General features: G+C 35.5%; 1 protein-coding gene across 1 annotated transcript in view; it reads right to left on the bottom strand.

Moving 5' to 3' along the window:
- Positions 1-16,384, bottom strand: part of LOC128223547 (mucin-2-like) — an 82,216-nt gene that overhangs the window by 19,091 nt on the left and 46,741 nt on the right. The window lies entirely within an intron of this gene.

Genomic DNA, 16,384 nt, shown 5'->3' with positions numbered 1-16,384 from the left:
CTAGCGAATAAAACATTCTGCGCTTTTTTGATCTGGAAAACAATTTTGCGCTATTTTTATCGGCCTCACACCAGCTCGCATTGACAATTTTATGCTTGTTTAAAGGAAAACTGTATTTGCCGATTTTGGACCATTTGGCGTCTAGTCTCCTTAAGGTAAATTGGCTATATATGATTACAAAGCATGGCGATATGCAATTAATCGATATAAAACACCATCAGTAGAAGGGAAATTGGTTTGAAAGACATTATATAAATGACTCAGTTACAAAGAAGTAATACTAACAATCAAGAGTCTATAGACGGTTAACAAATAAAAATGAATGAATTGTCCGTGTCTCGTGACTTTGTCTGCTCGGAGTGCTTGCCCTATTTAATTATTTTGTTGACCGAGAGTTCTCTGTCTCCGTCTAGTAGGTCCTTGGTGCGGATGTAGCGATCCTTCTCCGATTGTTCCAAGAGCAGGTCGAACTATGGCATCTGATGAACCGTGCGCAGGGAACCATCTGTGTTATGCCTTTCCGGGTCAAAGCTCGGGAAACATAGTCTGAAATAGTACCATATTTACCTTAAAGCTGCACTCTCACAGATTTACCGTTTTTCCAACTTTTTTATTTTTTTGCTATCATTTCCATTTCAAATTTAATGTTTTATGGCGTTACTAATGGTTTTAAAAGGCATAAAACATTAATTTTGGAGAGGAAATATGAAAATCTGCGATCTGATCTTTTGTCATCAGTCTTTTATCACTGGTTTTCCGATATTTACGCATAAAACTGCTCGGTCCAAGACAAAAAATAAAAAAAGTTGTCAAAACGTTCAATCTGTGAGAGTGCAGCTTTAACGGATAATATGTTTTTGTTTTTTAATTTGTATTTATCTTTAATTGTACCCACTTCGTTCAGATATTAAAGCAATAACAAGATAAACAATCAAACTGCAGATTTCCTTGCAGTGACAATTGAACTGAATACATGCAAACATACATGAATGCGGATGTATTCATACATTTCATCTGTTTCTCCTGAAGCGTAATCATCCATTTAAGGAAACCAAATATGAAATTAGAAAACCTTTGGCAATGACTTAAACGTTTTGATTTCTGGTCTTTGTGTCCATTACAGCTGCTTCTAACGTGCGCCGCTTGCTGTCTGGAGTCGGCAGGGTGTGTAAGAATCTTCGGCTTGTTCCGCAGAGGAGAGGATAAACTTCCGGCTGCGGTATAATACCACTACTATTTCTACTACGTCTGCTACCACTGTAACAACTCTAATACTACTACAACTTATAGTAGTAGTTTTTTTATGTTATTGTTTAGGTTGTAAAAGAAATTGTAGTAGCAGCAGCATCCCTTATGGCATTGGGGTAGAAGAACAGGTACCTCATACTTTGTATACTGGTGTAGTGGACATATGGAAAAGATGAACTCTAAAGATTTTGAGGTCATTGGGCGAAGATCAAGGTGTTTTTGTCGTGACTTTCACATCATCAATATCTGAAGAAAGCTTGGAAGCAATGACCTCAAACTTGCTGGGCAGCCTTGTCATCACCAGCAGATGAACTATTTTGATTTTGAGGTCATTGGTTCTAAGGTCAATCTCATTTTTATGGCGCCATTGAACTTAATATCAGATCAATAACTGAAGAATGCTCGAGCCCAGGGCCATAAGACTTTATTTGGCACTTTATTGTGAACAGCAGATTTATCCTATCGATCTTGATGTCAGTATGTTAAAGCTCAAGATTGTGGTGACCCTTTCTAACCCACTCCACCCTTGTTTATTTTCCAATGAGTTAGGGCGAATTACTTTGTACTTACATGCATCTCATGTCTGAAAAATGTTTCATGCCTCTATATGTCCCATATCGTCAAGATTATTTTCGGTGGAACTAAATAGTGATATTTTAGACAACAAAACTCACAGTTTCCACACGTATCAAAGAACTTTTTTTGAATTATATTACTGCATTTTTCTTTTGTTAATTGATGATGATGATGATGCTGATGATGAAGTCCACAAGCGAATCGAGTGTGGATGTACCCGGTTCTAACCCATTCCGCCCTTCTAAATTGCCAAATATTAAACTAAACTTTTAAGTTCATTATAGTAGAATAACATGCATACATCAGAACGCTCATTGTATACACTAACGAACACCAAACGCAACAGAGAAAATGAAAACAGCGTCTAACTTTAAACAATAACACTATTTATTTACTCACAGTTTCTTAAAAGTTTACGTTAAATTTACAAGTAAGTAATACTAACATTTAAGTACCTAGGATCAAGAATATTGTCAACAATCTTAATGTCCACAAGCTATCTTCACAGATCCTGGTATTTTTAATGATACAAAATTAAATATACATGCACTATTGAACACGCTATACATACACAAAGGTAATCCGATAATGCTTATAATAATGCAAATAATCCCCACATAAGGTTGAACTGAAATCATCGAATTATTTAATAAAATGGAATATTGTAGTGATGTTCTACAGTTCTAGTAATATAAACTTTAATCAATCTTACCCATATTCTTATATTACGACATTTTAAGCTATAAATATCAGTATAAAAAGCAAACTGATCAAAATTCTTTTAATTTGATATTTTATTGTCAATATAAACTTTCATGGAATTTTGAAATTTCCAAAAAATTATACTGGCTTTTATTACTCTGTTATGCCTGTGTACACACAATAGAGTCATATTATCATCCAATGGAGTGTTCAAAACAATATAAATATATAAATTTATCTTTGAAAAGGTAAATGGAGAAGACCCGGGTATATCGTTAATTGTGTCGTTTCTGTAAATATGGGGTAGGTACTAATAATGAACTTGATATCTCAGTCATTGGATAGTGAAAGTTCCTAATACTTTCGAAATAAATCAGGTATACGATACAAATATGAAAATAATCTGTTTATTGGCTAACCTTAAGAGTTCAAACAGTCTACTGTTCTTGTTACAGTTTACACGAATATGTCACAAAGGCACATGAAACAAACAAATTCATTTACATAAAATGACAAACAAAGCTTTTTATATAATACTTCTGGTCTCAGATTATGTTAGGTCCTTTTACTTCTTGCAACAACATTTCCTAATGAGGTGTAACACACTCTTCATTGTTTTTACAATATTCACCAAATCCATGGCAACAATTCCAGCAAGAAGGGAAGCAAGTATCCCAACGCCAACATGTCCCATTGTTCTTGAGGATGATCGGTCGTCTGGAGCGCACTCGTTTCTGCGTCGATATGAGGAGAGGTTTCTCGTCGCTACGGTAAGGTTTTCCTCAAGTTGTTGCACTATTTCTTGTACGGTGAGGTTTGCAAAGGCACCCGTAGAACATAAGCATGGCATGATGTATATTGGTCGGTATTTTTCGATATCGTTACGTGAAGATAGCGTAGGAACGACTGCAAAGAATAGTAATTATAAACTAATATAACGGATGAGGTTATATCATAGCCATTTTTATATTGAATAACGGACTAGTACCCTAATAGTCAAAAAGTAAAGCCAGTGAAGGTAGCTCCTGTTATCATCTCCGAGATGGAACTTTACCTGATTTAACTCACATCACACGTGATATATGCCTATTTCTATGACAATAATGCAGGACCATTATTCTTTAATAGGACAGTTAGTCAAATTGGTAAAATGCAGTCGGATTTATAGTTTAATCTCAATGCATGTAATATCACTGCTATGGAAAATATCGTATACGAAAGGTTCAAATGTCTAGTTCGTTCCAAAACGTCGAAAATTTGAATATCATGGTTGCCCAGACGCTTTAAGCATTTAGATATTTTTAGAAGAAAACAAAGAACGGACCATTTAAACAATATCTCCATATAACTGACCAGCCTGGAACATTCTCAGTCATGCAATCAGATCTGTGGTAGTAACAGGAGATCAGTCCGGTGCTCAAATATTTGAAAGAGACTGCTCTGCATATGCTAGTTTCTAGGCATCTCTCAAAGCAAAAGTGCATATCCGAACGTGTTTCCGTCATACTGTGAATGGTCGTTTTACCAATTCCCCTTGCTTCACTTACTTTATAAACCTCATACACTGAACATACTGAAAACAATAAGTTTAAATTAATCAATGTATCGTCCGTCCCATCATCTTTCCACCTACATGTAACTGTGCTTTTACTCAACTATAACATTATACGCTGAATACAAACTTTACTTTTCAAAAGTTCTAAGAAACATATTTTTAAATTGGTATATTATTTATGATACTTGAGTCAAATGCACGATTTATTAGTCTCAAGTCTCGTTGAGTTTCAATAGAATTGATTCGGAGCCATTTATAACAACTCGTTGTGAGCGAGCATGTAAGTTGTTTGACAACAGACGTAGAAGAGAACCAGAAATGCCTTTTGATTCGAGTTAATGTATAAGACCCTTGTGCCTTACTCTGTCAAAGGCCTTTGTACTGTCACAATATTACTCTTTCATCTGTTGCTTCTTCTAGAGCTGGATAGAATGTATGGTAGAGAAAGGACAACAGATTGACTGTGGAATCATTGCTTGTTTGTTGCTTTCGCATAATTTTTATGGTTAATAAAAACAATCAAATAATATTTTCTAAGTATCGAATAAGTCATGTTACGAACTTTACGACGTGTAACTATGTCCAATTAATATTCTTCTCTTGCGGAGATAGCGTAGCCAATAACAAACGAGGTAAACAACACTTTTTGTAACGAATAATAAAAAAATAACATTCTGTAAGCAATCCCGCTTGGCTCGATATTCTCGAGGCGCGAAGTATTTTGGCCGGTCCCTAGAATATCGAGCCATCGAGTTTCGACTGTATACAGAACCGGACAGGAGTGATGTTATCCCATATGTAGAAATTTATAAAAATGGAACGTGTGCTTGTGAAAAAATAAATTAAAGAAATTTACTGACAATGGAAAGCACGAGATTGGACGATAAATGCTTACTTCATGCGGAGCATTCTTTTTCTAAAAGATTACAAAAAACGTTAGCGACCTTCCATTGTGTCAGAATTGTGGAGAATAAATAGTTGAACAGATTCGATAGTGTGCCGCTTATTTCAGTTTGGAATTCCTTTAGAATCCGACATCATTGTATTGCTACATTGTATTTACATTGTCTGGGCCTGTCGCGTTGTCAGTAAGTCATGACTGTAGAACTGTAGTGTCTTTATATTAAGTTATGTTTAATGTGGTAAAGTAGTGTGAAATATTGGTATGGTCTATAAGAGGAAATCCTTTGTCTGCATTGTCGAAAAGGGTTTGGGACTTGAAGAAATTGTCTGGACTTTAACCTTGACTGTATCATCGGAAATCTAAGTTAAAACTTGTCTGAGGGGCGTTATAATGTTAAATGCAGTTTTTGTGATATTAAATTTCTTAATTATTTTTTGAAAGTCAGTACTTGTTATAACCGGTTCTTTAAGTTTATTTGCAAGCTTTTCTGGGTGCTGTAAACTTACCACGGCCAAATTTCAAAATTAAGCGTCTATATGGTTGTTGAAAAGGTTTGGATAGATTACAGGAACAGAACACCGGGCAATGCTAACGAATTGGTTTTTCTTAGATGGATTCACAAACACTACATACTGTATATTAATATCACTATTTGAGGTTAAGAAAAGATCTATAATAGAAGATGATGTTTCAGTGAAGTGAGTTGGTTGTGAGATCGTTTGTTCCTGTCCGTAATGGGAAGCAACATCTTAGACTCAGACTTTAAAAAGTCCCAAGGATAATTTTTCGACGATTGGCATGCAATTCAATCCATATACTTTTAATAAGAGGAATTTCAAGGTACATTCTGCGTATTGCTGGGATGTTACTAGAAAAGTATACCAGAATGCCACCATGATAATCAAGCCTCTATTATAAAAGGATCTAAACAATTATGAAAAGTAGCTCATCGTCCTTGACATGGGGGCCTAACCAAGGGATGAATGAAAGGATATCATATGCATTTTGCTCTGAATAAAGGGTGTTTTTATATTTAAAATAGCTCTGTAAATTATAATGCTGGAGTGAAAGGTTGCTAAAGAGATTCCGTGACGTCAGTGTTAATCGATGTATTAAATGGACATGCCGGTCCAGGATTGGAATGTATGTCACCAAGTCGCAATAGAATCATGGACAGCCAAGTGAGATGTTCAAATGTATTAAGACAGTTATGACCTTTATAATATTGCTGTAAAGTATTAAAGAGGCCTTATATTAATAGGGCACCTAAGTCAACAGTCATGTGATACCTTCAACGGAAAAAAAAACACAAAGGGAATTTCCCTACAGAAATAGAAAAGGTGATATACAAGGTAAGACATTTTATTTTAGATATATAGTTTGTACTATATCTATTACAATATAAAGTTAACCTATGATCCGAGACTAGATAATTCCTACGATCTAGGGACAAGACACTAGATGGTCCCCAAAACGGCAAATACAGTTTTTCCTTAACACAAGCTTAGAATTGTTAATAGGAGGGCGATAATACTCCATTGTACGTGATTAAAAGAATAACGCAACAATCACTGTCTCGGCTGAGTTTCCCCGTTTATTTTATCAAACTTTTTCTTAAGTTTGTTGATCAGGTAGTGAACATCAATGACCTATTTCTGACGTGCAAAGTAAATACTATGTCATGAAAATATAATTATTGCCTTTATACGCTATTGCAACCATTATATCGTTCTGTAGTGGCGCTTAACATAAAGATTGTTCTTTGCACAACCTTTTTTTTCTACATGCAACCAATTATTGTCAAGCTTAAGTACTGTCTATTCCAATTTTATTGACAAAGATTCTCGAATTTGTAATTATTCCGAACGGCTATAGCAGCTTCTCAGTCAAGTTAAATAATTTTCGTTTTTGTCACATTCATCTGTCTATTGTCTATGCCGCTCGCTCTTATCATCAAAGTGAAATGTATCGTACAAATAACTCGTCCCCAATCAGGTTTTATGCCAGGTGACTTAACTGTTAACCAACTAACTTACCTCTAAATATTTTGTCAAGTTTTCGACGAATGACTTGAAATACGATTTGATTTTCTTCGATAAACGTAAAACATTTGATAACATTTGGTATCATGGTCTACTGTTCAAACTCAGACAAGCAGGACTGTGTGGTCGTTTATTCTCTTGGTTTTACAACAAGTTAGAATATATCTCAGCGTGTTGTAATTCCAGGAGCCTCCTTATCATTAAGTCAGATCAAAGCTGCGGTTCCACAGGGATCAATACTAGTTCCTGTTTTGTTCATTGTATACATTAACGATAATGTTAAGGAGGTATATTCTATCATATATAAGTTAATCCATTCCTCCTATAATATCTGCTAAATATGTTAAAAAGTATTATCCTTCACCATTTTGCAGGTGTGGATGTCATGAGACCACATACCAGTCTCCTCATTTGCCCTTTCGTAACTTACCAATGGCAACATATGCTCAATACTGCTCATTTCCTAAGGTAACCCTCCGCTCCTTATTATATGGTGATGACACTGGGACTAAAAATAGTGCTCTGTTCGATGAAGTTGTTGATGTCATAATGATTTGAAAGTCAGTGATCGACTACATTCATCCACACACACACAGCTTTTACCTTGTTTATCTTTCTCCTTTTCTTATACTATTCTACTTTAATACTATTATTCAATTACTAAATGATTATTTGATTCTAAAACATAGGTAAATGCATTCGAAGTCTCATATCCAATCATTTGTCTTTAAAATATAACTTAATAAGAGCTTGTATAATAATAACTTTGTTAGCAATACCCACATTAAAAACCAATTGTTATTTATTTTATCGTAACAGGAAAAGGAACTCTTTTAGTATATTGCTACCGTTTAAATCCTGATTTTTTATTGAAATGTTGTTGATTTGTTTAATCCAAACGCCCGAATATTCAGGGTGTTGTCTTATTGCATTTTGTCCTTAAAATGCAGTCGCAAACTTCTAAATAGCATGTGAAACCAATGTTAGAATATCGATATTTGTTTTACAAAATGTTTTGTGTTGTGTAACGGATGTTCATAAGAGATATGTTTAAAGTGAAATAAAAAATCCAAAGTAAAACTGTTGTCAAGTTAATTACCGGAAAAGTATTATTTTTGCTGATAAATATGGCTCAAACTGCATTGTCATTGGAACGAGAAAAATCTTTATTGTGTATGCAAAAAGATAATATACTCGCTATGTGAGCCGAAAATTCCTGAACATTTCCGAGCCCTACATGAAATGGTATATTGAAGAAATATTGCACACCACACAGGGCCAAATGACATTATAAAGGCTGGCCAGTCAGCATCCAAAGAAGTGTAAAAGAAGAGTTTGATTTAACCATAAGCTTACAGGCCATGATTTATATATGACTTTAATATGTATATCTGTATAAGTATTTCCGACACAACATTTTTCAGAAAGGGCCATAATGCTTGTCAATGTTTCCATTTTAAGATTTTGGAAAGTCGTGAAGTTAAAATTTGAAAGACAGGTTGGACCGGTCGTTGTAAGTTTTAACGACCGCTGCTGTTTAATTCAACAACACACAGCTTTTGACAAGCCATATAATTTTGTACTTAATTCAAGGGACATATTTATCTTAAGTGGCACTATTATTAAAAAAACAATACATTCACATGTATAGCAATCATATATTTTGAGTGATAACTCTTTAGCTACTTACTAAATAATGTATTCATGGAAAATATGAATTACTGATAACAAGATTTTAACCGTGTATTTTAACAGCTGAAAACGCAAAAATATTAAATGATTTGTGACATCTAAAAGATGTACTGCGATCTACTATCATCTCATAAGGTAGAAATACCGTTTTTTTCTGCGCCTTATTTTCAAATTAAACTGGGTTTCCTTCATCAGAACGATTGTTTTCGATATGTATTCATCCTTTTTGGTATATTTAAACAATTGTATTAATTGTGGTAAATCGTATTTGGGACTAAGAGTGCATCTTTAAGGTATAACAATATTTATTGTTTTCATGTTATGCAAAGTCGCTGTCTGGTCATCATTGCAGCCAGAAGGGTTTATACCATATACAGGCATAATTGTTCATTTCATACATTGTAAAAATAATTTTGTTCTTTAAGATTTTCTTTAGTAGACCATTCATTTCTTCTTTATTATCTTTGATATCTTATTGCTTCTCTTTTTTACTTGTTATGTTGGTATATATTATTGTTCTTTGAAATACAACAAATATAGGATGATTGTTTGTTTAAGTTAAAGATATGCAACAAATTTCGCCGAGTGAGCACCAAAAGTGATATTTCAATAGTGTCTTTGCCACGAATGAAAACTTTACTTTTGGTGTACACGAGGTGGAATGTGTTTTAATTTTACACTGAAACAAACCATTTTTGCTTTAAATTAAACAAAAACAAAATTTAATTGCTATTTAATAGGAAAACCGCGCGAAATTTCAACCAAACGACGCCATTCTGGAAACGAACTTAAAAGATGTCATTTCATTTTCTTCCCTGCGTTAATGTTACTAGATTTACAATGAAGCGGTTAAAATCTATGAAGAAAAGTGAAAATATATTTCGATAAACGCACTGTTTCCAAATGTTATCGATATGTCATACACCGTTTTGATTCAATAAGCCAACCGGAAATAATGAAATAATACAACATCACGCGTGTTTTTATTTGTCAAAATCAACCAAACCCCAAGTGGTGCTAGATTGGTCATTGTATGCTCTACGAAACGCACATTGATTTTAATTTTGCAATAATATAATAATTATTCACATTGAACTACAAGTGCAATCGTCATATTTTAGCGGTTTTGTACAGCTTATTTTGCGCACAGACTTAATATGTTATACATGACATACCATTTTCAGAACATGTGTGTCTGTAAAAAGTAGAATGATTGGAGATCGTTGGCTGCGTGCAGTCAAAGAAGGAGCAAAGTTGGTTTTCAATTTGCAGTCCACCGCAGTGCCCTTCCATTTGACAATTATGTAGACACGAACTCTCCGTAAAATCAGAAACGGTCTTGTATGAAGATTGGCAATTGGGTCCAGGCATGCAGTTGACACATGTTTGGTAAAAAGGGCTGCTACAGTCTATAAAACAAACAATATCATATTATAGTATACTTAGTACACGTGTGTGTCTTGTCTGCTTGACAGTCATGTCGTTGAGCTCATCATAGTGCACCTAGATGTCCGTGTGTTTCTTGTCTGCATGTGCTTAAGCGCATAATAGTATGCCTAATGCATGCGTGTTTCCTTACCGCTATTATTTCGCGTGATACAACTCAGTATGGATTCTACATTCTGAGTGTGTTCTGTTCGCTTGTCTCGTAAATCAGCTCATAATAGTATACTTAGTACATGTGTGTGTCTCTTAGTCTGTCACGTGATCCAGTCTATTATAATATGATTGGTGTCAGCGTAAGTGTTGTATGCTTGTCTTAAACGTGATCCACTCATTATAGTATGCTAAGTACTTGTTTGTGTTTTGTCCACGTGTCTATCACGTGATCCAATCATTTCAGTATGGCCAATACATGTCTCACATAATGAATTTCATTCGTATATGTCTAGTGCATTTGTTTGTCTTGTCTACTAGTCCATGACGCGTTCCAGCTCATTCTAGTATGCCTAATGAATTGGTATACCTTTCCTGCTAGTCTATAACGCGTTCAAGCTCATTCTAGTATGCCTAATGAATTGGTATGCATTTCCTGCTAGTCCATGACGCGTTCCAGCTTGTTCTAGTATGCCTAATGAATTGGTATGCCTTTCCTGCTAGTCTATGACGCGTTCAAGCTCATTCTAGTATGCCCAATGAATTGGTATGCCTTTCCTGCTAATCCATGACGCGTTCCAGCTCATTCTAGTATGCCTAATGAATTGGTATGCCTTTCCTGCTAATCCATGACGCGTTCCAGCTCATTCTAGTATTTCTAATGAATTGGTATGCCTTTCCTGCTAGTCCATGACGCGTTCCAGCTCATTCTAGTATGCCTAATGAATTGGTATGCCTTTCCTGCTAGTCCATGCCGCGTTCTAGCTCATTCTAGTATGCCTAATGAATTGGTATGCATTGTCAGCTAGTCCATGACGCGTTTCAGCTCATTTTAGTATGCCTAATGAATTGGTATGCATTTTCTGCTAGTTCATGACGCGTTCCAGCCCATTCTATTATGCCTAATGAATTGGTATGCTTTTCCTGCTAGTTTATCAAGTGATTCAGCTCATTGTGACATGCTAAGTGCATATGTGGGTCCTTTCTGCTTGTCTCGTAAATCAGTTCATTATATTAATCCTGGTACATGCTAGTGTCCTGTCTCCTTGTCCCGTGAATCAGTTATCTCCTTAATAATATGCCTAGAACATGTTTGAGTCTTGTCTGTTTTTCTGTCACGTGATCCACTTATTATAGTATGCATAGTACATGTGTGTGTGTGTGTGTGCGTGCGTGCGTGCGTGCGTGCGTGCGTGTGTGTGTTGATTGCGTGTCTGTCACGTGATCCACTCATTATAATATGCCTAGAACAGTTATGTGTCTGGTCTGCGTGTCTGTCACGTGGTCCAGGTCGTTAAAGTGCACGTGTATTTCTTGTATGTTTGTCTATTACGTGATCCTGATCGTAATAGTTTACCTAGTACATGTGTGCAGTTGTGTTTTAGCTCCTTTTCGCGCTTCACAAAAATATCAATAAACATACTTTATCACAAGATATGAGTCACTTGAGAAAAAGAATTAACTTTTCTAATGGAAGGATCCGAATAGATAACTAATCGTGTAAAATGTCACTCATGTTTAACATTCTTTATAGTGCCCTGTAAAGGCACATCGTTAAAATACACATGCCAGCTATTGTAGTACAGTTATAGCAGTGGTAAGCGCAATCGTTTCTCACAGGCGTCCCAGGCCTTCGCGCATTTGAATTTTGGGCCCGGTCAGTGAGTGCGAAATGGATGATGTTAAAAAGCTTCTCTAACAAGAGCGTTCAATTAAATAAGGTCTACTAAAATACATGCTTACTATTAATACAGTCACGGTACGCCATAAATCTGTCATTTGCAGCTTGTGGAGCATAGTCTATGCAGCTATGGTAAGAGCAACTGTTATTTGCCAAGAATGCAATTGATAAGCACTCTGGTGTGTCAAGGCACCGCCTATAGCACCAAGAATTCTCCACAGCACCAGGGTTACTATCTGTCCTGTTTGAGTATCCTTCGTCGACAGCAAATGCCTCGCACGCTGGTGTCTGATAGGTAAATCGAAGGTTGAATTCCAGGCAATCTGTAATGTAATAATTTAACTTAATCTATTATTATTCACTTATTGTGTGTGTGTAAGTGTTTAGCGTGTAAGAGTATTTAAATTATTACTAGAACCACATCAAGAAAATAACTCATTTACAATTGATTTAAAAATATTTTTTAACAACTCTTGGCTAATAAGTGCCTGTATAGTATTCCTAGTGCATATGCGTATCTTGACAGCCAGTCTGTCACGTGATCCAGCTTATTATAGTATGCCTAGTGCATGTGTGTGTCTTGTCTGAAAGTCTGTGACGATAACAAACTTATAATAGTATGCCTAGTGCATGTATATTTACACCTGAACTTTCATTCCTTCAATGAACTGCTTTTCGGCAATTGTGGTTATCATCCGATGAACGCAGCATCTTCGGATATGTTCGGATCGCAATTCATCGCATAACAATATAAATGAAAATTGTTGATCTTGTAATTGTTTGTATTGTGTCAGCAGGTCCCGTTAAATATAAATTCACATTTAAAAAGTGTTGATTTATGATATCTTAAATGTTTTGTTGCTATAAGTGTTTTAATTTTACGTTTATAAGTGATTTCAAGTGGTTGACCTTTTCCCGCGTTATAATGACGTCATTTGATAAAATGTTTTCGGTCACAGTCGGGTCGTTCTATTACATAATGGGTTAGAAAGGATTACTGAAAGGTTTTCTGAAAGGAAATGAAGTATTTTTGCTTGAATGAAATAATGAACTATTGGTGTAAATATAAGTAATGCATTGCGGGAATGATGTCATTATCGGGATTATGAACGAAATTGGGCTGGTCAAAGTACACGTGGAGTCCTTCGGACTCATGACACTTTGACCAGCCCAATTGCGTTCATACCCCGATAATGACATTAATCCCGCAATTCATTCTTTAAGTGTGTGTTGTCTGATAGTCTATGAAGACATCAAACTTATAATCATATTCATAGCATATATGAGTATCTTGACTGCCTTCGGTCACGTGATCCAGCTTATTTTAGTATGCCTAGTGCATGAGTTTGTCTTGTGTGATAGTCTATGACGATATCAAACTTATTATAGTATGCCTAGTGTAGTACCAGTTTTAATTTGTAGAGATTTGATATCCTTGATCAGCTTTGGAGTTATCAAAATGGAAGTGGGGCGAGGGCCAATGTATTATTTTTTTCTTATCTATGAGGTACAGTATTTTATTCATTCACGACATTAAGGCATTAAGTTCGACCCCTTTTCTTTTACACCAGCTTTTACAGTATTTGGATATGTTTCTGTCAATTCTCTAATTTATATGTATAGTGTATATGTGTGTCTTTTTTGCTAGTCATTTACGTGACCCAGCTTATTATTGTTCGCCTAATGCATGTCGTGCCTTCAAGTTTTCACTTGACCTGGTTTATGTTAGTACGCCTAGTGCATATGTTATTTCCTGTCTGCATGTCTTTCACGTGATCCAGCGTATTATATTATACTTAGTTCATACATATGTATCTTGTCTGCAAGACTGTAACGTGATCCGGTTCATTATTGTACACCTAGTGCATATGTGTGACTAGTCTGCTAGTCTTTCACTTGATCCAACTTATTATAACATGGCTAGTGCATATGTTTGTCTTGTCTGCTGGTCTGTCACGTGATCAAGCCTATGAGTGTATGCCGAGTGTGTATATATTTATATAAACATGTGTCCTGTCTGTAAGTCTATCCGTCGATCTAGCTTATCATGCCTAGTTATGCCGTATGTGTGCTTTGTCTGCGAGTATGTCACGTGATACAACTTATTATATTATGCCTTGTGCATATATGTGTAAGTGTCTTGTCTGCTGATCTGTAACTTGACCCAGCTTATGAGTGTATGCCTTGAACATAATTATGTGTGTCTTGCCTGCAAGTCTATCATATGGTCGCATACTATAGTATGCCTAGTATATATGTATGCTTTGCTTGCTAGTCTATCGCGTAATTTACTCATTAACGTATGCCTAATGCAAATGTGTCTTGTCTGCTGATCTATTACGTGATCAATATCATTCTGATATGCTTAATGCATGTTTGTGTATTGTCTGCTAGCATAACACGTGATGAAGTTCGTTATCTCATGCCTACTGTATATATGTATTGTCTGCTAGTTTATCACTTGATTTAGCTCATTATAGTATGCCTAGTGCATATTTGAGTATTCTTTTCAACTATATCACGTGATCCAGAACATCAATGTATGCCTAGTGCATATGTTTGTATCTTTTCTGCTAGTCATCCAGGTGTTTCAGGACGAAACGTGATTTTCCGATTAATAAAGTAAACCAATTGTGTCACCTTCATAGGAAACATTTCGAGTCAGCTTCTTTCCAACGCCTTTGAAGATATATGGTCTATCACACTGCCTCTATGTACACTGCTCTGTAGATCGGTCATATACAACGTTGTCACAATCACTGCATGTACTGTTACAGTTGCTTGTAATGGGTCCAGTATTTTCTCGAGAAATGAAGTGATTATTATTGCAATTAGTATCGCAATTATGGCATATCTGAGAGAAATTATTTTCAGGCACTGAAAAAGAAATCAATAGTGTCTTTAAAGGGTCAACCCAGAGTTATCCAAAACAACCAAAATGTATGCTTATTTACCATTTTCCTCAGATTTCATTGTAATTATTCGTGAATTTTGGTTAATTGACAATAGTATATTTAGGAATTTTATATAGTGCGTTTCAAATACAATAGAGTGGTGAAACTGGCAGGGAGGACAAGGGCCCTGCCACCCCAAGTTGGCCAGCAAAACAACACTTAAAACACCTACTTTAAATTTAAACTTAAATTAATACCTGTACATTTCAAACGCTGATATAAATATATTCATATTTTCTCATACAGATGCCCATTTTATAAGACGTATAAAGGTATTATTGAATGAAGGGTTGAAATACATTAACGATTATATACGTGTTATTACTATACCACAGTGAAATAAAAGTGTTTAGGAGATTTAAGGCACTGTGACTCGGTCCCATTTACCCGTAGTTATGTGTAGGATGCGTCTTTTCAAACTATTAATGACGCTATTTTCATGTAAGTGTAATATTCCTGTAGTCATGTAGTCCGGAGCCCGAAAAATAAACAACTCTGTTTAAGTGACAAGTATTTGATTTTTCACGAGTTCAGCTGTTATCTTATTTCTTCTTTAGGATGTTTTGTGAATTCAATATTAAAGCCATGGTTATATTCCTAAAGGGTTTCTACTTTTTCTAAAGATTAATGAACTTGACACCCCTTTTGTGTAATATTAGTTTTATATAATGGTTTCACCCATAGGGTTTGTTAAAATGTATTATTCAGTTTTGGACACGTGATGTTAGGATATAAAATAGCGAAAGGCTTAGGAATAGTTAGTTCGTGTCTTGACGCCGATGTGAGAACATCAAGTTAATATATAGGGAAGCTTTGAAGTATCTTTGAATTGTTTAGGGCGGGTTCTGAACTATTTGGGGTAGGAGAATTAAAGTGAAGCAATGCGCTTCTAGTTTCAAGGTTCGGATATATGTGGGGTTTCTTTTTTGCCTCTTAGTAAGGCTGGATCATTGCGATACAGACGGAACTGGGTCAATGGTTTGATTCCCCGTACGCTATACAATTAGGACTGGGGGTTTCACTGATATATTGTAATTGGTTTATAAGCGTTTTATATGCTGGCCCTGTTTGAAGTTATAGCATACTGTAGTGTTTCTGTTTGTGCGTTCTTGGTTTTTGGGATAATTAAACATTGATTTTTGAACCATATTAATTATTTCTCCGATCATTGGTTTTGCAATCAATCATTGTTAATCACTTGTATATATTACTAATTTAATACTTAATTTTTAGGACAATGCAGTCTGAGAATAGGTTTGTTGTTTAACTTAAGGTAGCGTGTCCGAGCTGACTTGGGAAGAAATGTTACATAAGTACTAATTCTAAAGTGGGTGAGTTTTATTTTAATTAAGTGTTGGGTGTGGGGATTATAATAAATGGTTCTAGATCAAAGTAACTACCTGAATTTTCTACACACATCCGCTTGATAAACAC

The sequence above is a fragment of the Mya arenaria genome, chromosome 17 (genome assembly GCF_026914265.1).
Source record: "Mya arenaria isolate MELC-2E11 chromosome 17, ASM2691426v1".
Classification (NCBI taxonomy): Eukaryota; Metazoa; Mollusca; class Bivalvia; order Myida; family Myidae; genus Mya; species Mya arenaria.
Note: the sequence above shows the minus strand (reverse complement) of the source record. Positions and strands in the feature narration are given on the sequence as shown.